This window comes from Pteropus alecto, unplaced genomic scaffold (assembly GCF_000325575.1).
Source record: "Pteropus alecto unplaced genomic scaffold, ASM32557v1 scaffold10, whole genome shotgun sequence".
Taxonomy (NCBI): domain Eukaryota; kingdom Metazoa; phylum Chordata; class Mammalia; order Chiroptera; family Pteropodidae; genus Pteropus; species Pteropus alecto.
The window spans coordinates 5,168,122-5,191,506 of NW_006431210.1; the positions used below are offsets into that span (position 1 = coordinate 5,168,122).

Here is a 23,385-nt window from a genome sequence, read left to right on the forward strand (position 1 = left end):
CAGGAAACCCAGATGCCAGCTTAACCACGATCAGTACACAGCATCAACTGGAAGGAAATACATCCAGGAGGAGCCTGAGAGTGAGCAGAGACCTCACAGTGCGATTGGTTCCAAAAGGGAAAAGAGGAGTCTTCAGGCAGGAGATAATCAGGGATGGGTGCTGGGCTCATACCTCAAGAGAGTACAAATTACTACCACAGAGAATCCTGGCACTGGGTACTAGAAGCTGTGACACTGACACTGTGACACAGTCCTCTGGGGTTAGAGTCTCTCCTGCTGGTATGAGAGATGGGCAAGCCCCTATGGGTCCATAGAGGATCTTTAAATGAATTAGAACAAAGCGCTCCTTTGGCAGAAAGCCCTGCACCAAGGGGCATGGCTTGGCACCAGCCTGTAGACTGGATTCCTGCCCCACTTGCTCTCTCAGCCCAGCACCTCTGCATAGTGTTCAAACTATGCAAAGCTACACAGTGGCCCTGATGATGAGATCTGCACAGACCCGGGAGTGATGGTCAAGGTCTGTGTTAATCCTCCCACTTTGTGAAGCTGAGCTGTTCTCAGAGTTAGGGTTGTCTCCGCAGTGGGGGGCTGCAGAACTCTAAGGCAGGCAGCCAGGTCTCATTATGTGTGCTGGGCTCAAGAACAATCCTTTAATCCCACCAACAATCCCTGCAACAAGAAACACTGATTTTCCTTTTATTTAATTAGAGAGCTGTTTTCTCATGAGCATTTTGCTTGACTTATGAATATCTATTGTTCAAAATATAATTGCATACTCAGCACTGCTCAATGGAAGTGGGACCATTTGGGTTTATACTGCTTGCTTTATATTTTTAAATTTTTTGCTTAAGTGTATATGATTTATTTCATCACAATGCATAAAATCAAGGCATTCCAGGAGGACTCTATGGTTGTATGTTGTTTTAGTTGCTTAGACTCATGGAGAAGACTGTGCCAAACCCACAAGACTATGGCCAGGCTGACTCAAAAGCTTTGAAATTTAGAGTGGTGACCAGGCTGAGTCTCCAAGGTGCCCACAATCTTCAGACATTCAACCAATAAAAAGTAAATCCATTTCGACTGCATGAAAGACTGAATCATACTTTCAAGCATTGGGTAGCATATAACAGCAATCAGATACTTTTTATTTTTCAGCTATTTTGATGTTCTCTAGATACTGAAATACATTTCAGAGAAAACCTTTCCAGTTTGAGAAAAATTGTGCAGACACTTTCGTTGAGCCAGGTCATTTCATTGGCCTCTACTGGCCTTCACCGTGGTATTGGGAAGTGGAACTTTGAAGGCAAGGATGGGTGAGTTCAAACAAAACCATAAAGTCATATTTTGATGTTCAATATCACCTATTTGTCTTCTCCAAATTCCATGATTTCCACCATCATCCATTATAATCTCCCTGCTGCCTCCATCCTTTAGCCAAAAAGGAACTCCTTGTCCACTCTTCCCCACATACATCTAGCTGTCCTATAGCCTTGCCTTTGCTTGTGTTGTTTTTTCTGCCTCATCTCAGTTTTCAAGGCATCTAGAGTGACAAATATCCAGTAAGACTTATTTACAATTGCAGTACTCCATTTAATAGACAGTAAGTTAAAGTGTTGGCCACACCCTACTAAGATCATCATCTTCTCTTCAAATATGCATTTACTTCAGTTGAATACACTTTTACTTTTTCTCTCAGCCAGTCATCCACAGATATTTACAAAACATCTGTCATGTGCTAGGCATTGTTCTAAGCTTGGAGAACAGACGAAAATAAAAACTAAAACATTTTCTCTCATAAAGGGTCTTAAATCTCTTACTGTTTTACTATGAGAAATGTATCTGGTTTCCCATTAAAGCACTTAAAAGTACATTAAATTACACAATTAATCTGAAATTACTCAATTAATGGCCAGAAATTATCTGTAGTTGACATTCTGTTTATAATTTATTTTAAGAAACAGTTCTAGTTAACAGTTCTGGTTAAATAGTTAACATTTGCTTCCCATTGTCTGTAGGATAATTGTATAAATTATTTCTAATTTTTAAAAAATGTTCTGATTTTTAAAAAATGAGTTTTAAATATTTTTGGCCAATACCTAACATAAAGTTTTTTTGTTAGTTTTTTAATGACACAGATACAGAAAAGTACACAAATCATAATGATGCAGTTCAGTAAATCACACAATGAATTTCTCAAAGCAAACACCCATGTTATCACCACCCAGATCTCAAGAGAAAATAGCACCCATATCCCCAGAAATATTCCTTTTATCTTTTATCAGTCAAAACACCCACATTTCTCCCCAAAGTTAACCACGATCCTAATTTCTAATACGCTTGCTAAGCTTTACTTAGTTCGAGACTTCATATAAATGGAATTTGAAAATTGGTGTTCTTTCACGTCTGGCTTCTTTCTTTCACTCAACATGGTGCTTGTGAGATCTGTCCATACTGTAGTGGGTGACTGTATGGTATGACATCATATGAATATACCACCATTGGTTTATCTATTATGGATAAGAAGGGAGTTTCTGTAATTAAACTGACAAGTCCAGTGGCTGCAAGTAACTCACAGGGTAACCTGAACATAAATTCCTAACTGAGCAGGTCATGGTGGGTAGTCATGCCCCATACCTATAACTCTTCTAGGAAAAGATTTAAGCAAGCCCTGTCGATTGTTTTTGTGCATCTCAGTTAATTCACCTGTGAAATGCTAGAAGTAATCCTCTTTTCCAGATCTGTGGAAGATGTAACCACACTTAAGGGAGCACATCATCTTGCTAACCAGCTTGTTACATAATCTTCCTCACATTCCACTTTCAATTCCAAAGGAATAAAATAAACTTCAAATTTGTCATTCTCCAGAGCATTTGAGATCTTGTTTCCCAGCATTATCCTGTTTTGCTCATACTCTTATAAAAGTTCTCTACAGGTTTGAATGTTCTTATGTTGACACTATTCTACTCTCAATGAAATGTTCCGCTTCACCCTAATACTGATCATATAGAATTCCTCCTTTGAACTCAATATCTACATGAAGGAAGACCAGTTTTCATTATTTTAATATATTCTGGTTTTCTGATTATGTCAATCAAAGAGATGAGCCCCTTGACTCTGATGTGTCAATTATGCCTCTGTGCTTAGGCTGAATTAATGAAAGTATTGTGCGTGTATCTTTATTTTAACTACTGTCTCGTCATCACCTCATACTGCCCTTCTCAAAAGTATCTTCCCATGTCACAGTAAACAGTTCAGATTGATATATGTTTCCACATGCAAAAGGGTCCAATTTGTGGTTTCCAAACATCATGTATTCTCATATTCCCTTTTAGAGACCTCCTGCCCTCATTGAGTGGCTGATCATTAATCTTACATATGTGCTGTCTTTTCATAATGTTATCGTCCACAGATCAGTTTTTGTTAGATGGCTATTTGCCTGGTCAGCACTCAGCAGAAGACGAAACAGTGTCAACCTCAATCGGCTAATGATCAAACACAGGATGGGCATTAAAAGCCATGCCTACCAAAGTCACAGGAGTGGATCTGTGATATCCGTTGACAAATAAGTTAGTTATGATTTCATAGTGTCTTCTTTATAAGGCATCCTGAGGAAAAATCCCTGTCAGAACCTTATTCCAAAATCAGCTGTACTTCTCTTGAGCAATTTTTCTGTTTGTATCCTAAGGAGATAAAAAAATATGTTCAAATATGGTTTTCAGAATATTCAAAGCCAGATTTGTGACCCACGCAGATGACTTTTAAGGATGTATTTTTCATCTTACCCTGCCTATACCCTAATCCCAATTTTATTTTTTGTCTCTTCTTTTGCCCTATTTTTAGTCTCCAATATTGTGTGACATTGTTACCTGAAACAATGTCTGGAACAAGGAATAAGACAGAGTATACAGACACTAAGAAATGAATTGCTTCTATTATTGATTTGGTTACTGAATGCTCTTATGATTAAGAAGCACCACCATTTTTATCAGGATCCAAAAGTGAGAAATGGAGAAGCCATGGTCTTTTTGTCAAATATACCATGGTCTTTTGAGTTTAAAGGTGCCATAATTATTTTCTAAATTTATTACAATATTCAAGTTTTAAAATTCCATTTTTTTTTACAAATGACTTGAATAACTTAGGAGAAAAACTGCTATAAAGCATTTTTCCTAGAAATGTTTTTTCTGCCTGTCTTTCCATATTATTGTTTAATACAGAAAGATCTCAGAGATATTCTTTTTTAAGAAGTAGGAAAAATAAGACTTTATATTTTTATTGCCTTAAATAAACATAAAGTACCTCTAGAGAGATATGTAAGTAATGGCGATTACCTATTTGAGGATTGTAACTGCCTGAATGGAGAACAGATAAGGGAGAAAGATTTTATTAAATTTCTTTTTAAAGTTATTGGGTTTGACACAGGTTAACATGTTACAAATTCAAAAACTTAAACAAACCAAAAAACTATCATACTTAAAATGTCCTCAAAATGAAAACACCTCTACTCCAATAAAACCAAACAATTATCATAAAACTATCTATTTTTATGTTGCATATTTTTATATAGTAACAATAATGAGTTGAGAAATAAACCAGGTACAATCTAAAAGTAGAGTAAATATATATAATTATATACTCATGTATATAATTATATGCTTATATATACTTTTATCATGATCTTCAAAATGAAGAGAACAAACTCTTGCTGCTCACCATGATGGAGTAAGTGGGACTGGACTGGTCTGCCCACTATAAAAACTAGAAAAGTAGAAAAAAATACATGAAACATTTTTCAAACACTGGACAACAGGAAAAAAGTAGAATATGATTTTCAAGATAAGAAAACTAATGGAGGAAACCCTAGAATCACCACAGCTTTCTGCCCAGAAGTACATTCCAGACCACAGTATAAGGAGAGAAACCCAAGTATATCATAGCTTCAGACTGAGTTAAGGAAACAGAGATCAGAGTTCAGGAAGGCTGAAGCAGGTGGAATTTGTGGAGCAGAATTCTGGAAAGGAGGAGGCTAGGCAGAGAAATAGCTCCAGAGATTTATATTAGGGTCTTGAGTCTGTTGCTGAATTCCAAGCCACAGATGTGTAGGGTGAAAATCCATGAGGCTGGGCAAAAAAAAAAAATGGAGATTTGTAAACTGACCAATTCCCAGAGATCTCAAAGAGCTAGAAGTTTGAGTTCTGGTGAGTCAATGGGAAGAGTGAGGCCTTAGTGAATGCCAGGGCATCCAGTAGAGACCCAAGAAGTATATAGTAGTAGGACTAAACTAGTTCTAGATTAACACTACTCTAGACCTGCCCTTTCCAATAAAACTTACTGCAGTTACAAATATGTTTTGCATTTGTATTGTGCCCTACAGTAGCCACAAACCACATGTGGCTTTGAGTGCTCAAAATGTGGCTGTTGTGACTGAGGAAATTAATTTTTAATTGTATTTAATACTAATTTAAATTTAAATAGCCACAGCTATAGACTCACCACAGCAAAATTTTAAAAAATCTTAAAACAAGCTTCGAAAGGACCAAGCTGATTCTAAAGTAACTTAACTGCCTCTGAGAGTAAAGTCTAATACTCTTTTTAAAAAAGACAATAGAATTCTTTTTCATATGAAATCATGTTTTACCTATGTGACAAATAGCAGACTGTGGAAGTGACAGTGTTTGACCTCTAAAGCTGGATCCTAAAGGCATTGGCACCTTAATCTTCCACCTTAGTCTCTTGAAACTTTCTCTCTAAGAGAAGCCAACTGCAATGTTGGGGAAACTCTCAAATACTCCTGTAAAAAAAAAAAAAAAAAAAAACAAAAAAACAAGAAAGTAGTTGAGTCCTCCCACCAAAAAGCCAGCACCAACTTGCTAGTCACATGAATGGATGAGCTATGTTAGAAACAGGCCCTCCAACCCTAGTTACACATCAGCAACACCAGCAGTCATCACAACCTCATGAAAAAGCCTAAACCAGAACCATGTAATCAAATCATTCCTGAATTCCTCGCCCACAGAAACCATTAGAGTATAAGTAATGTATTACTGGTGTTTAAAACCACTGTGTTTCAAGGTAATTAAAAAAGAAAAAGAAAACACAGTATTAGTTAACTAACACAATCTGGAATTATTTTATCCCAATAAGTTCAACAACCTAAATTTAAAAATGCAAATTCTTTAAAAGATACAAATAATTACCACTGATACAAGAAGAAATAAAATATCTGAATAGTCTGATATCTATTAAAGAAATTAAATTTATAATTAAAATGATCTTACAAAGAAATTCCAGGCTCTGATGACTTAGTTCACCAGTGAATTCTATCAAAGTTTTAAAGGAAAGAAAATATTATGCCAATTCTACACAAACTCTTTCAGAAAATAGACGGAAAAACACTTCCAAACTCATTTTACAAGGCCAGCATAACTCAGATACCACATTCAGGAAAGATAGTAAAAGAAAAGGAAGCTACGGATAGCCCTCATGAACATAAATTCAAATATTCTTAAGAATATTTTAACAAGTTGAGTCAATTAATAAATAGAATAATACAGCATGACCAAAAGAATTTTTCTCAGAAATGCAATTTTGAATTAACATTCAAAAATTAAGTAATGGAAAATGTTGTGGAATTAGGTTGTGGTGATGATTGCACCACCTAGTGAATATATTAAAAGCCACTGAATTGTAGTCTTCAAAATGACAAACTTTATGGTATGTGAATTATACCTCAATAAAACTACTATAAGTATAGATTAGTATAAATCGCCAAATTAACAGAAAAAGAAATAAAATACATGTGTCTATCTTAAAAGATGAATAGAAGCATTTAATAAAATTAATCTCCCATTCGTGGTAAAAACTCACAGAAAACTACAATTACAAGTCAACTTGCTAAAGAAAATCTAAGAAAGGAAACTACAGATAGCATCATACTTGAAGGTAAAATGCTGACTGCTTTGTCTTTAAGATCAACAAGACAAGGATATCCACTCTCACCATTTCTATTCATTATTGTACTAGAGATCGTAGATAAGGCAAGAAAAATAAATAAAAGGAAGAAGCAAAACTGTCTTTATTCAAAGATAACATAATGGTCTGCATTAAAAGCCCTAAAAAAATCTACTAAAAAAAAAAAAAAAAGTCTATCCAACTAATAAGTGAGTTTAGCAATTTTGCAAACTACAAGGTAAATTTACAATGAACACCTGGAAACTGAAATTGAAAAATAAAACAAGTCCATTTACAATAGCAGAGACATCCACTTTTAGCCCAGATGAAATAATAGGAACCAGACTTACCTTATTCCTGAAACACTAATAAAATGGACAAAATATATGAAATGAAAGTTTTGAAGATACGAGGCATCACGTAAAGAGGGACAGTGATTCCTGAGTGAAGGAAAACAAATGAGCTGAGCCCTACAATCACTTCCTCGTACTGCCATGAGAGAATTTCCAGGCTATGGCAAAAGGAGAGAGAAGCCAGGCAAAAGCTGGTGGACGCCCTGAGTGGAGGAAATGGTGTTAGGAACCTAGGAAAACCAAGGCAGACAGAATTTGCAAGACAACATACTGGGGATAAAATGGATGTACACAGAGAGAACATGGGGTTTCTGCAGAGGGTCATGCTTGAATATAAGGTCAAAAGCCCGTCAGTGCATGCATGTGAAAATATGACCGGAACTCAGGAAAGAACCACAGAAAAATTAGAGGTGATAGCCCCCAGCACTCATAAAAGTCTGGAAATTCCCATCTGCCAAAGTAGAAAACCCCACAATTCCCAGGGCAGTAGGTAGGTGCCCAATGTCTTGCGCTGGTAGTGCCTCAGTCATCTCGCCTAACAAAATTTGAAAGGAAAACTCTAAAAGATCAAACTGTTTGCAAGTAACTTAATGTACCCTAGTACAAAGCTTAAGAATATTTATAGGAACACATAAATATTCAGTTCTAACAAGGTAAATTTTATAGCATCTGAAAGTCAATAAGAAATTCTCAGGCCTAATGTAATGGAGTACTATGAAGCTGAAAAAAAAATTCAAAGATAAGGAAGATCTCTTGGAACTAATATGGAATGATTTCTAGGACATACTTGTAAGGGAAAAAATACAAAGCCCACAAAAATTATCTATAGCATACTTCACTTAACAGAAGAAAGGAATATTGGATAATATGCCAGTGTCTGCTTATTTGCCTAATGATGATTCTCTATTTCTTTCATTCCTGAAGAAGGAAGTCAGGAAAGGTGAATTAGAAACTGAAGAGATTGGTTGGCTACAGGGGTCTGTGGGAAAGGGGTGAGAATAGGAGATAAGGAGTTAGGGTAGCAGGGATGAAAAAGGAACACTTCCTTTTAATATAACTGACTTTTAGAACCACAGCAATATTTTACGTATCCTTCACATACTCCAAAATTAAACGAGTAATTTAAAGCAACCACTAAAGCAATCAGGACATGGAGGTGACTCCAAATGGAATATAAACACTAGAAATGAACCTAACTGCATTACAAATGAGTAACATAACCACACTGAAGTGTAAAGGGAAGACAAGAACTACCCAAAGTCACTTTGGAAAACAGTACCTCAACTGGATACTGCAAGGCTAAAAACAAAAATAACTACATAAAAACTGTAATCTAGTTACTAAGAGATTTGTTTTTGATTTTCATCAGGGGTAATGTCTAGCAATTCTTAAACTAGTTTATGTTTATATTAGACTTGAACAAAAAAGTGAATAGATTGTAGATAATGAGAGCTATGATTTCTTGGCGTTAGAGAAAGAATATACAAATAAGGAAAAAGGAAAGCCTAAAATCAATGCATGCTATTGGATTTGAATCAGAGATAGCAGTATTAACTCATGGTTTTTAATGTCTGTCCATATAAATACAAAAATATAGATATGTGTACATGCATGGATTAGTATACATACATAAAATAACTAGCTCTACCTGTTTCGAGGGTCAGAGCAATGACACCCTAATAATAATGAGACTACGTTACATCAGTTACTGGTCTCTAAACACTGTATGCAAAAAAAAGGAACCAGAGCTTCTCGGAGAAGGGATTCATTCCAGGGATGGAACACCGTAACATAAAGTGAGACAGGAACATCACGTGGTGCCAGAAAGTGAAATGCTCAAAAAGTTTGGGGGGTGGAAGTGGGGAGGTGGTCTTGATAAAAGAATACAAGAGCCCACCTGAAGGAGCTCTTCTTGGCCAAAACTGGAAAAACATGAACAACAAAATTTTAGCAACAAAATTGGATGTTAAGCCATAAATAAACATCCACTAGTCCATAATGATATAGATAAACAATGGAATAAATAAATAAACATGAGAGAAGAGATAGTTCTTCCTCCCAGTAGTATTCAAATTCATAAATGTGGAAGGAAAAAATCATCATTAGCGAAACACCATAAAATAAATGATGCAGACATGATCTTGGAAATATTAGCTGCTACTAGCCCTAGTATAATTTGCATACAATAAAATGCCCCATTTTATATATACAGTTCAATGACTTTTGGCAAATTTATATACATTTATGTAACCATCACAAAAATGCTTTGGAATATTTCTATCATGTGAAAAATTCCCTGCACACTCCTTTGCAATTAATCTCTCCCATCCCCGCCAAGACAACCACTGTCACTATAAATTAGTTTTGCTTTTCCTAGAATTTTATAACATATTACTCTAGAAGCTTTCTAACCTAAACTGTGAAGTCAGTCAACAAACACCAGAGAAATAATACCAAAGTTTTTCTGCTTTTTATAGTTCTATCAAAACGTAACATAATATCCAGATGTCAAGCTGGGCTTCATTTGGAACTAGAGTCTCCCTGAATTAGTCAGGGTCCAGGGAGAAAAACATTAGATGAAATTTAATATTGGGAATGTTAGCCGCTACGAGCCCTAAGCTGGAAGGACAATAGGAGGAGGCAGTTATAGCAGAGCTGGACTGAAACTCCATCCACGGTTGGAGTTGTCTGGAGATGCTACTGAAGCACAGAGCGGAAAGATTCCCTGGCTGCTTCTCCCTCTCCCGCCCTTCAATCTCTCCAGTTCCTCCTGTTGACCCAATATAGCAGGAAGCAAGTGGCAAAGGAGCCTGGGAACTGCAGTGTGGCAGGACCATCCCCTGCAGTGCCGGGTAAAGCCGAGGAAGGCCAGGAAATGGATCTGAGGCCAAACAGGCAATTGACCCGCTCCCAGCACGAGATGCTTCTTTACTTTCCATTGTGGAAAACTGAGAGGAAAAGTGCTGGTGTGGAAGGTTTAAAGTTCTAAATATTTTATCGTGACCTTCTTGAGGAAGATAAAGGAGGACAAATCATTTCGTTTCAAAACACCTCCCAGGGGTGTTTTGTAAAATAATGAAAATACGCCTAGAACTTATCACAGAACCAGTGCCAGATGAACACTGAATAATTTCTGTGCTTCAAATCTTACCTTGGAGGGTCATTCCATTTTGTGAAGAAAATGAAGAAAATTGCGAGTGAAAAGAGAACAAATATTTTAACACCTGAGCATTCTTCTTTATAAAATTAAATAAAGCAAAGAGACTGATAGAACCACAGCCAAGGTGTTTGTCATTTTGAAATGCTAAAGTATCACTGAGCAAATAATAAACCAGAAAAAGCAAACATTCATTTTCCTGCCATTTCAGGGTGTGATCCTAATTCCTTCAATTCAGCATATTTATGATCTGCCTTGCCCTCTTTCCTGCATTCTCCCAATTCTTCCGTCCTTGCAGGATGCTGTCCTTTCACACGTGTTCTTCTCCCTTAATAAAGTAATAGCTGACACAGTCTGCCCTCTCTGCAGAGTAATTACGTTAGCCTGTTATTGATTTTGTTGCTAAGGCTGAGAATCTGCTAAGGCTCCACTGTGGGAGTGATAGGAAGCAGGCGAGGGAAACGCATGTTCTTATAATTTTCCCATAAACCAGATGTTTTCTTTAACTCTTACATCTTTAAAATATTTTCTCTTGTGGGGGAAAAAAAAAAAGAAAAGGATTAGAACAAGTTTAGGATGCCAGTTCTTATTTTCTCAGCATACCACAAGTACACACCCAAATAACTGAGTGTGGAGAATTCGTGCTTGTGGGCACCTGTGTATCTGCTACGCATTTGATAAGCTATATATAATTCAAGTAAAACCTGATTCTTAAGTAGATTACATTCTTCCCATTGTCCAGTGATTCCATTTCGATGACCATGCTGTATTAAGGCACCACCCCAACCTAAGCAGGGTCAAACAACAACAGTTTTATTATCTCACAGATTTTTCAGGTCAAAGATTTAGGTAAGACTCAGCCAGGGCTGTCATCTGAGTTCAGCTGGGATTGTCACCCAGAATATCGCCTCTCCAAGTATGGCAGTTTCAGGGTAGTTGGACTTTCATAGCAATTGGTTTCTTCCAGAATGAATGTCCCAAGAGAACCGGGAGCATGCTGAGCTTTTATGACCTCGCTTCAGAAGTCCTGTGACCTCATTTCCACCATACTCTATTCAAACAGGGGCAATTTTGCCCCACATAGATTGTTTGGCACTTGGGGGGGATAGGAAGCAGGCGAGGGAAACGCACGTTCTTATAATTTTCCCATAAACCAGATGTTTTCTTTAACTCTTACATCTTTAAAATATTTTCTCTTGTGGGGGAAAAAAAAAAGAAAAGGATTAGAACAAGTTTAGGATGCCAGTTCTTATTTTCTCAGCATACCACAAGTACACACCCAAATAACTGAGTGTGGAGAATTCGTGCTTGTGGGCACCTGTGTATCTGCTACACATTTGATAAGCTATATATAATTCAAGTAAAACCTGATTCTTAAGTAGATTACATTCTTCCCATTTTCCAGTGATTCCATTTCGATGACCATGCTGTATTAAGGCACCACCCCAACCTAAGCAGGGTCAAACAACAACAGTTTTATTATCTCACAGATTTTTCAGGTCAAAGATTTAGGTAAGACTCAGCCAGGGCTGTCATCTGAGTTCAGCTGGGATTGTCACCCAGAATATCGCCTCTCCAAGTATGGCAGTTTCAGGGTAGTTGGACTTTCATAGCAATTGGTTTCTTCCAGAATGAATGTCCCAAGAGAATCGGGAGCATCCTGAGCTTTTATGACCTCGCTTCAGAAGTCCTGTGACCTCATTTCCACCATACTCTATTCAAACAGGGGCAATTTTGCCCCACATAGATTGTTTGGCAACGTCTGAATACACTTTTGGTTTGCACAACTGGGGACAGGGTTATACAGGCATCTAGTGGCTTGAGACCAGGGATGCTGCTAAATATTCAGTTCACAGAATAGCCCTCACCCCCCTCACAGCAAAGAATTTGTGACCCAAGCATCAGCATCACTGAAGTTAAAGATCCCTGCTCCATTGATTGTGGCACCCACAGCCTGAAGATTTAAGGAGAAGTAACATGGACCCTAATTCTTAATGAGAGGAGAGTAAAAAAAAATTCATGGAGAATTTTAAAAAGTACCATGAAGTCATGAATTTACTTTTTTTCTAATTCCAAGAATAAGTCTTCTAGTAATCCAATCCATAGGAGGTGAATTATAAAATTGAGAGAGAAGAAAGCTGTAAGGGTTTCAAAACCATGCAAATGTAAATGTAAATATAAATTCCCAGACCAAGTCACACAGCTGAACAGGAAAGCCTGGGCTCATATATTGGTGTTATAATTCGATGTCCCCAAGCCATTATTTGCTCTTGATACTCAATGTTTCTACTTCTTTTCACTCACTCCAATGTTAATTTTAGATGAATGTTATTTTTAGATGTTAGTGTGATTATATTTAAATATCATTTTCAAACTGACCTGCCCGAAGTCTCGGGTACATTTTTAAGCCCCAGAGCTCCAGGATAGAAAAATAAACAGCATTGCTGGATGACAAGGCGGATGCTCTGTGCCCACAGAAGCGGTCTCTCTGACTTCAGCAAGCCCAGGGAGCTGTAGAAAGTTTTCTCCCTCAGTCTCTTCACACTGAAGAATGGCTGCCTCGGCAAGGCTAGAGCCTGTCTCAAGACTGTTCCCTAAAACGGTAAGATGTGTAGTGATGGCAGTTGGGGACAATGATGTCATGGAACAAGCTGACTGGTTTTATATAATGGGAAAAAGAATTTTACAAAAGCTAATGGCACCAAAAACTTTTCTTCTTAATTGTTTTTCTTTTACTCTTTTCTAAAAATGGGTTCTTATATTCCTGTATTTGTTCTAACAGCCTTTCCTGCTGTCTTCGATAAAACACCTGATTTCTTATCTCATTTTCTTCAGTTAGTAAAAGAGGGAAATAATCTGGTTTCATTTCTGAAGGAGCTTTTATATTTTAGGTTCTGTACTGAATATAAACAGTATAATAGTGAACGGCAGACCCCAAACTAGTTGATAGAACTCCTGAGGTCACCTGCCCCCACGTGGGAGATAAGCCAAACTGATATTTACATTGCATATATATTATATATGTGTATGTGTATATAGATAATATATCAATATATAATAATAAGGATTGTAAGTGAAGGAAGAACCTCTAACTCTATTCTTAGAGTCCAGAAGTCTTGGAGTCAGTGGCATCTAAATTCAGAGTGAGATTTAGATAAAAAAAATAGTTGGGGCGAAGTGTGAATGGGAGTTTTCCAAGCCAAGAAAACAGAGTCGATGAAGTCCCCTTTGCAGGTTCAACACTGCTTTTGTTTGTTGTTGGTGGTGGTGGTGGTGCTGGTGGTGGTGGTGGTGGGTTTTTTTTTGTTATAGGATTCTCTATCTGCCTGTATGTGGATTTAAGATGATAGAGACTAATTCTTAAATCTTTCTACAAAAGCGGCAAGTAATTTGGGCATTAGCTCTATAAATCTCTATTTTTCTGCATGTGAATATGCGTTATTTCAATATTATGTCCTTTTTACTTGTTTTGTGCTATTTATACAACCTGGGAAATTTTTGTTTCATCTCTCTTCATTTCCAGTGATGCTTTTTATTTAAAATCAGCCTAACACTCACCAGCGATCTAAGATGTGCCTTTAACCAAGCCCCTTGAAGCAGATCTTGTGCCCTAAACAGTCCTAGTTATCCATCACTTCTAACAGCTTAATGTGCATTTGTAGCGGGGACAAAACCCACAAAGCTGTTTTAGTTTTCATCTCTGAAAAATCTACTGAATCACATATTTGTTAGTAATGTAAACAATGGCAAGTTCGCTGTCTTCACTTTTCAAACACTGCCTTATTGAACTGGGCTTTATTTTCCCGCACAGCTCAATCACTTCCATGCAGAAAAATGATACTCTAGCTTTTTGCCTTACTTAATAAAATGCTCCAAGGTGGCTCGTTTCTAATTTCAGTTATATAGAGACAGCCCTCCGAATTGCGGGCCAGCAATGCTCCATGGATCATTATAAAAGAAGGAACATTTAAAATGAAAGAAAAGATAGTTGGACTCTAAAAATAACAATCAGGGCTTTCAAAACTGACCACTCATTTTCTTTCATCAGCCCAGTAGAGCAAGAATCAGTAACCACCCAAACAGAAACATCCTCCTTCTGGGATAACAATGAAGCTCTAGATTTTTCACCGATTATTTGGGCCACATGGTCTAGCCCAGTGCTGTTCTTTGCACGCCAGTCCACAGATCTTCGCAGATCACAGCTTTTGATCTGAGTGTGAGCTCCAACCCATTCCTCACATCTTATTCTCACCCTAATTTTTATTTTTATCCTCCTGACTTCTGATCTCATTTTTTGTTCCTATTTTGTCCTTACCTCAAGCTTTCAACTTGATATACTACATTATCATAGCTACAGATCCGGCTTAATCACTATCAAATTTGTAGTTCTCAGCTCCAAATCACGTGGCCTTGGGCTACTTAGAGTACTCATTACCTGACCCCCAGAACTGCTGTTTCTAAGTCTGCCCCCACCAAGGGTAGAGCCTTAATATGTGTCATGCAGATCCTGAAAGTCTGCATTTCAGGGTCTGGAAACAGTATAATACACTGGTTAAGACTGAAATCTACAGTCAAACATACTGGGATTTTAAATATCAGCTCCATGAATTATTAGTTATATGAGATTTATAAATTTAGTTATAATTATTTATATTTAATTTCTTCATAAAATGTTGATGTGGATAGTATTTACCTCTTGGGTTTGTAAGAACTAAATAAGATAAAGTTAGAAGATGATTAGTCTATAAGCAAATAGATATCATTATTAATTTCATCATTAATGATATTGGTAGTACTATATAAACAATAATGAATTATGATAAAATGCTTTTAAGATTATCTTACATTTTTTATAATTATAACTTTTACAGCGTGCACATTCAGTAGACACAAGCAGATTGATTTGATATGTTCACAGAGAATTAGTGAGATTATTTCAAACTGAGAAAATAATCTTCAGTGCTGACACAAATTGTGGTCATTAAGATTTTATCTGAAATATAAAGAATACCATTATTTAACAGCTGTCTTTGTTGTAAGAGTTTCACAAATATTTAATTGAAGCTACAAATGAGGAAATTATCATTTAATAAAAAATTCAAACTCAATTGTCTTCCCTTCACAACCACACACCTTCCCCTAAACCATCGAGCCTCATATTTCAATTTGTATCAAAATAACCTAAAATTCCCAGAAACTACCCCTAGATATATAGGTGTATCACAAGCCAGGAATCTGAATTTTTAACAAACACCCTGTATCATTCTTATCATGGTTCTGCCCGGACATCAAACTTGAGGATAATTGTTCTGAATACAAAAGGCTAGAAAATAAATATAAAAATTATGTTTATTTGCTTTTAATTGAGCTAGAAATTGACATAAAACATTATATTAGTTTCAGGTGTACAACATAATGATTTGATATTTGTGTATATTGTGAAATGATCACCACAGTAAGTCTAGTTAATATCCATCACTGCACATAGTTACAATCTTTTTTCTTGCAGTGAGAACTTTTAGGATGTACGCTCTTAACAACTTTCAAATACATACTGCAGTTTTATTAACTAAAACCACCATGCTGTACATTACATCTCATGATTTATTTATTTTATAACTAGAAGTTTATACCTTTTGACTACTTTTGTGCATTCCACCCCCCGCCCCATGCCTTGCCTGTGACAACTACCAATCTGTTCTCTGTATGAATGAGTTAGGTTTTTTAAAAATATTATGTTCGATTTTCATATTTTGCAATTGAATTCTCTTATTAATTTTTGAAATCTTCTATTTACTTTTGTCTGTGTAGATAAGCTAAAGGGGTATTTTATTGCTTCCCTGACTTCTTTAGTTTAAAAAAAAACCCTTTAACTCAAATAAGGTATTGCTATGACCTCCTTGAACTTGTTTCATACCTAAGTCATGGGTCAGGATGTCAGTCCCTGTCATAAACAAGGCTCACATCATTCCCAATAAATGCCATTTCTTGCTGTTCTCTTATGTCCCAAGTGCTTATTTCAAATCCCATCCTCAAAATCAGGTTATTATTCATAACCTGGCACAATATCCATGCAGTTGGCTTTCTATGTAAGGATCTGGAAAAAAAAATGTGTCTCCACAAATTCAGAGAAAAGTATTCTACTGGGGCAACATATAGGTCCCAAGGAGTAAAAATGAGCAAGAGGTTACTGTGTCCACAGCCCATATTTCAATAACTTAAAATTAATTTGTTAGACACTTTATCTGTGATACTAAATTCCCTGGAAGTCAGATATACAGCTAATAAATGGATCAGATTAGTGATGTAAGAGACCTTTTGGAGCTTTATTACACAGTAGAAATGAAGCAGAGATGAATTTAGGAAGGAATTAATTATATTTTTCTTTTTTGTTGTGTCAGTCAAAAGATGCTTTAAAATAAAAAAGAAGTAGATATCACAAATGGGAAAATGTATTAAGATTATCTTATCCTGGGTCTCCTAGGGCAATCAAGTTTCCTAAAACAACAATGTTCCTAAGAATTATGACTATATATAGTAAACGAGTTGGAGCAAAAAGACACAGGCTCATTTAGCCCTGGGGATTTGTTCAGAGCTAACTAAATAAAGGCTATTAGGTCCATTACGAGGTAATCCTTATGTAGATAATGAATTCTACATGCTGAATTTATTACAGATGTAATTAGGTGCTTGTTGGTACCTGTCTTTACCATATGAGCACTAGTTGGTATTATTCAAGTGGTAGGCACAGCCGAGCCTAGAACATAACCCCCAATCTCCTAATGTTTACCTGCCAGAAGTACAGGGTCCCTATAAGAGGGAGTCATGAGGATCAGAGACAGGAGATGTAATGACAGAAGCAGAGGATGGAGTGATGAGCTTTGAAGATGAATGAAGGGGCCACAAGCCAAGGAATTCAGGATGCCTCTGCAAGCTGGAAAAGGCAAGGAAACAGATTCATCCAGAGAGATTCCAGAAGGAATGTGCTTCTGCTGACATCTTGATTTTAGGCCCATGAGACCTATTTTGAACTTCTTACCTCCAGAACTGTAAGATAATGCATTTATGTAGTTTTAAGCCACTATGTTTGTGGCAATTTATTACAACAGCAACAAGAAACAGATAGCCAACATGCCTTAAATTGAACAGTGCATAGTATGGTATATTATTGTTCATAAGACAGATATTATTCTTGTTAACAAGCTTTAGAAGCAATAATTGTCTGAAGAGCAGGAGCATAATTACGAGCAGAGCTCAAGAACACTTGAAGCCCAAGGTAACCTCTGCCTCAAACAGGATGATGAGGACAGTCCGTATGGTTGGATTCCATAACTCTAAGCAGAGTAGATCTTAGGAATACAGAGATCTCAACAGATATGCATCCATGCATGCACCAAAAAACAAAGTGCAAGAATATTTATAGAAACTCTATTTTTAATAGCCCTATACTGGAAACTACCTAAATGTCCATTAACAGTAAGATGCATAAATAAATCATGGCATTTTTACACAATGAAATACTATTTAGCAATGTGAATAGAAGACTTAAAACTGCCCTTGAAAATATGGTTGAATCTTATATATTGATATGTGAGAGAAACATAAAAAGCACTCATTTTATGATTCCATGTATATGAAGTTCAAAATCAAGCAAAAGCAATCAGAAGTATTTAAAGTCATAATAGTTGTTACCCTTGAAGAGAATGGTGGGTAATGTCTTAAGGGGGTCACCGAGGTGGCAGTGCTTCTGGAGTACAAGTAACTCAGTTTTTGATCTGGGTGTCAGTGACAAAGGTGTATTCAATTTGCAGAAATACAATAAATTGTATACTTATTTGTGCAATTTTCTGTATAATTTTATACTTTAATATATTTTTTAATAGAAACAGATCTCTGGAGTGACAGGAGATATTGAAAAAATACATTTGAATCTGAACTGAGAATTAAACAAACTGTGCTTAGCATCTAAAGCTGAAGCACACTTTGATAGCTGGTTGAGAAGAAACAGGATGCTATATGCTTTTGTCAGCTGAGCTTTATTTAACACTATTTGGTGCCTAACTATATTAGGGATAAATCCTCATTGCTTATTATTAATTACTAGTTACAGATCAATTTCTTTATCATTGCTTCTCAAGTAAATGACTTACTTTTTTCTGATGAATGGTTCATTTTTATCTGTGGATGGCTCCAAACCACACATGTCTTAAACATTAATCTATGGCAATTATAAAAGTAGTGATGGCGGATTTACATTTTTTGTGAAATAAACCAATATCTGTGTTTAACTGTCCAATTCCTCACATAAACATTCTATCACCTAGGTACACGTCTATTTCTCTCCTCTTTTTGAACATTCACTAGTTCCCTTTAATGTGCACTGAATTTTGATTTGTGATCAAGATCACTTTGAGAAAATCCTATTCAACAGTATCACCAGGGTAATCAATTAAACTTTTTTTTTTTTTTTTTGGTCTAATGGGGAAACATCTACTGGGCAGGATGAGTGAAGACAAAAGTCAGTGGTAGAAATGTGTTTATGCCAATAGTTTCAGCCAGTTGTAAGTTTTTCAGTGTTTACATTTAAAAACAAAAGGTCAGAAATCTGAATTGCTAATTTTTAAATGTTGTCAACAAATTTTAATAATGAAAATCTTTGTATAAGCCAAGCAAACCATACCTATGGGCAGAATTCAGCTCACACATTGCTAGTTTAAATCACAAGTGTGATTTTAATCACTACTCACAAATGCCCTGTGAGGTGAGCATTGTACAGAGAAGGAAACTGAGGCTCACAGAGGTGAAGTGTGTTGGTCAAGTTCATACAGCTAATAAGGGGCTAAGCCAGAGTAAAATTCAAGTCCAATTATCTAGATTACTAGTCTTTTCCCCAATGAGTAAAGCCTCATTTCCTAGCACTGATACTCAGAGTTCCAGTCAAATTATGTTTTTACTTACAGATGAGGGAGTAGAGTTAGAAGAAATATCTGCATTATCTGCTAAGAAACTTATTTTTGGAAATTACTTGGAAATCCTGTACTACAAATAGAACTATTATCCAGTATTGGATTCCTCATGATTATTTTGGCAAAAATATTCATTATAAAGACACAGCAAATAAGCCAATCACCTTATCTTAGATAATTCAATGACCATAAAGGGACTTAGTTTAAAATTATGTGTGGCTAACAAGTGACAAATGTCATGTAGTGGAAAGAATATGTGGAGAGTTTGGGTCAGGCTGTTTTGGTTTGGATTGTACCAAGCTTTCCAAATGCTTATCAGCACTGTAGTTTTTCAGATAGAAGTCTTAAAATGATTTCAACCATACCATCCAGGTTTACACCCATTTTATCTGAAAACATTCCTTCTCTGACAAAGTAAAAAAATATGAAAAAAATTATTTGGAAAACAAAAAGGATAGAATTGCTAGGATATGCTTCTTACTTTATGTCCCAAACAGACATTAAATGCATCTCGTCTTTGAAGAAAAGTGAAACTATTTGTAAATATAATAAAATGAAGTTGATAAATTACATGTGAGGAGAAAAGATGGTCTACTTATTTAAGATTGTTTTTCAAGTTTTTATTTCCTTTCATGTGGAAGGGAGTAAGCCACACCTGGAGTTTTCCGGCCCTTTTGCATTGCAATGACAAAATGAGATGTTTGTTTGCTTCACACATTAGTGTGGCTTTAGCTATTTAGTTGTAACTTTGCATTTGTTAGGTTATTCAGTTAATATGTATGGAAAAGTGGAATACATGTTAATACTGTTCTCCATATGTTCAGTATTCAGCAAGTCACATGTGACTGCTGAATTGCAAGTTCATTTTTTAAACCATGCTAACCACCAAAATATTGCTTTTCCCCTCCTTTTGGTTTTACTTCTAAGTGTTTTTAACTTTTCATAGTATTTTCATAAAGACCTTGCCACTTATACTTTCTTTCTTCCCTGGACAAAGAGTCAGGCCTCGACACTAGACCAAGAATGTTAATTATGTCCCTCACGCATTGTTAATTACATAAATTTGCTTAGACTTATAAAATATGAACTATGAGCATGGCTTCACCCTTTATGCTAGACATTCTACAGTTTGATGGGCAGAAAGTATTAGGCACTTAATCCTAATAAATAAAAATAGAAGACTTAGACCCTGAAAGGAGTTGGTTAGTGCTACTTGGTTAGTGTTTCCCTAGAGAAATCAGTCAATATATTCACCAATTCCAAGTTCATTGCTATATTGGAAGCTAAAGGAAAAAAGAAAAAAATATATGTTTATATATTTTAAAATATATAACAATATATTATTAAATATAATAATTACAATTTAATAATTTATCATATGTAATATGTTTATATATGTACATATTTATGTGATAGTGTATCTTCAGGTGGCTTATAATCTATAAATAAACTTGATAAAATAAAAAGAGTATAAAACTATTTTAAATGTATGTGTATCTTTCCTAGATTTTTATTTAAACTAGTCCATGATAATATTAACATGCTCTTACACAGCTCTGGAAACTAAATAAATATAAGGCACATATGTAAGTAAAATATAAATGGACGCCTTGTGGTGGGAGGGAGCACTGGATGCTGTGCTGTTCAGTCTTAATGCATTTCAAATCAGACCCTCCTGTCGTGGTAGGAGTTGCTTTCCTGTCTCAGTAGCACATGCCATGAGGAAACAGCTGCAAACATTAATCATTAAAACATCTACACACCAACCACATGTCAGAGTCTCAAGATAAATTAAATTAATGCCTCTGGATTCTACTATCCTTGGCTTTTCTTCCAAATGCAATGCTCTCTTCCAATATTCTATCTTTATTGACCCTTTGGGCAATTGCTGATTCTAATCTTTTGCTCACATCTCTATTAGCATTTCTTCCTTCTGTTGATTAAAATTTCCTTGATATATTCTGGGTACTGACTGTCATTTTTTGCAAATATCATCTCCCAGTATGTCATCTGTCCATCAGCTTTGTTTCTTGCGTCCCTCATTGAACATAACTTTTAATTCTGACATACTCTAGTTGACTAATTTTTCCTTTATGATTTGTGAAAGAGGGAGCAGTGTTTATTTATAAAATTCTTCCCTCCATACCATCGCAAAAGCCTTGGTGCCCCTGTCCTTCGTACATATTTATCAAACTAGCTAGAGCAATTCTTCTATATGAATTTTAAAATAAGCTTATCATTTCCTTCAAAAAATCTTGCTGGAATTTTATTGAATTTCTAGACCAATTGTGGGAAAATTGACGTCTTTATAGTGTTAGGTCATTGCAGATATAAACAATGAGTAGCTCTCCATTTATTCAAATTCTTCATTAATGTTTTACGATTGACCTAACACATTTCTTCCCATGGTTCTTTTGTTATCTTTGTTAAGTTAGTTCATAAATATTGTAGCTCTTTTGTTAGTATTGAGAATAGGATCTTATCTTTTGTTTATAATTTCTTATTGATGATTACTATGAAAGAAACACTATTAGTTTTTGACTTTTTCTATGTCTTCTGCAACCTTGCTAGCTCTATTATTAATTATAATAATTTCTTGATTGTGTAGTGTCCTATGTAGATGATGAAGTCATATGCAAATAATATATTTTTGTCTTTTCCTTCTTATACTTTTGTAACATTTAGTACTTCAATCAGAGTCTGCACAATCATGTTGTATAGTAATGACGATAAAAGTGTCTTTTTCTGGATTCTGAAAGAAAATACTTCTAAAGTTTCTCAATTATGTTTGATGTTTAAGTTTTAGGTGGCTAGCTTTTAGAAATGAATGATACTTCTTTCTTTGATCATCATTTTCTGAAAGTTTCATGTAAATAGATATTGAAGTATGATGTTGTTTATATAGCAGATGAGACAGTCATGTGATTGTTTTTCTTCAATTCCTAATGTGCTCATCAGAGCCAGGACTAAGGCAAGGCAAGTGAGGTGCTTAGGGCACAAAATGTAAGGAGGCACTCAGCCCTGAGAGGGAACATCTCCTGAAATACTCTACCCTAGGCGCCTCCCTCTCCTCATCCTACTCCCCAACCCTGGAGGTGATTAACATAGATCTTCTGATGTTAAACTTTCTTTCGATGCCTTAAATAAGCTATAAATGATCATAATGTATTTTTAATACTCCACTTGATTTAGTTATTTAATATTTTCTTTAAAATGTTTGCATCTACTATCATAAGTTAAGTCAGCAGATAATTTTTTTCTTTTACAGTACTCATCCAGTTTTGGAATTCTACATTCTTAACGTAAAAGGATAATTTCCCTGTCATTTTTATCTTTTGGAAAAATCTGTATGTGACAGCTATCTGCTCCTCTAAACTTTCCTAGCTGTGAACATATTATGGGGGTGAGTTGGAAAAAATCATTTTATTTTATAGCTTCGAATTTCCTCATCTGCAAAATGAAGATAATAGAATCTCTCTGGTAGATTCATGGAGAGAACAAGAAATGGATTTTAAAAAGCTCACGGCACTGAGCCTGACCTAAAGTAGGTGCTTAAGTGACAGTAGATGGGCACCTACTTGAGCTTCATTGCATTTGTGGACCTTGTTTCCCCACTCCTACTTCTCTAGGTTTACTTTGTGTTATATGACTTCATACCCCAAACAGACCTGCCTCTCTTCTGGGATTCGTTTGGGGTACAAAGATATAACAAGAACCTTAGATAAGTTTGGAGATTTCAGTACAGAGGAACCTACATTCCCTTTCTCAGGTAAACCCCAGGAGAATGGCAAGATGTCCAAATAGAAATGACTGTGAGGTATGTTTAGGGGGACAGTATTTAAACAGCCTCACTGGTACATTGCTCCACTGCCCCAGTGTCACATTGTCCCGTAAGAGCAGCAGAAGTGTGCCTGCATCCAAACAAGCATGAGAATGATAAATAGAGGGCCACAGGTGG

General features: G+C 35.9%; 1 long non-coding RNA gene across 3 annotated transcripts; it reads right to left on the bottom strand.

The window, feature by feature from the left end:
- Nucleotides 1-1,117: 1,117 nt before the first annotated feature.
- Nucleotides 1,118-10,953, bottom strand: LOC112470127. Of its 3 annotated transcripts, XR_003042844.1 has the most exons (4): nt 10,456-10,953; nt 5,639-5,791; nt 4,714-4,758; nt 1,118-3,680 (listed from the first exon to the last, which is right to left on the bottom strand). It is a non-coding gene; the product is annotated as an uncharacterized LOC112470127 (long non-coding RNA). The 3 variants fall into 3 exon arrangements; XR_003042843.1 differs by lacking the exon at nt 4,714-4,758 and having other exon boundaries at nt 10,456-10,949; XR_003042842.1 differs by lacking the exons at nt 4,714-4,758; nt 5,639-5,791 and having other exon boundaries at nt 10,456-10,945.
- Nucleotides 10,954-23,385: the final 12,432 nt, after the last annotated feature.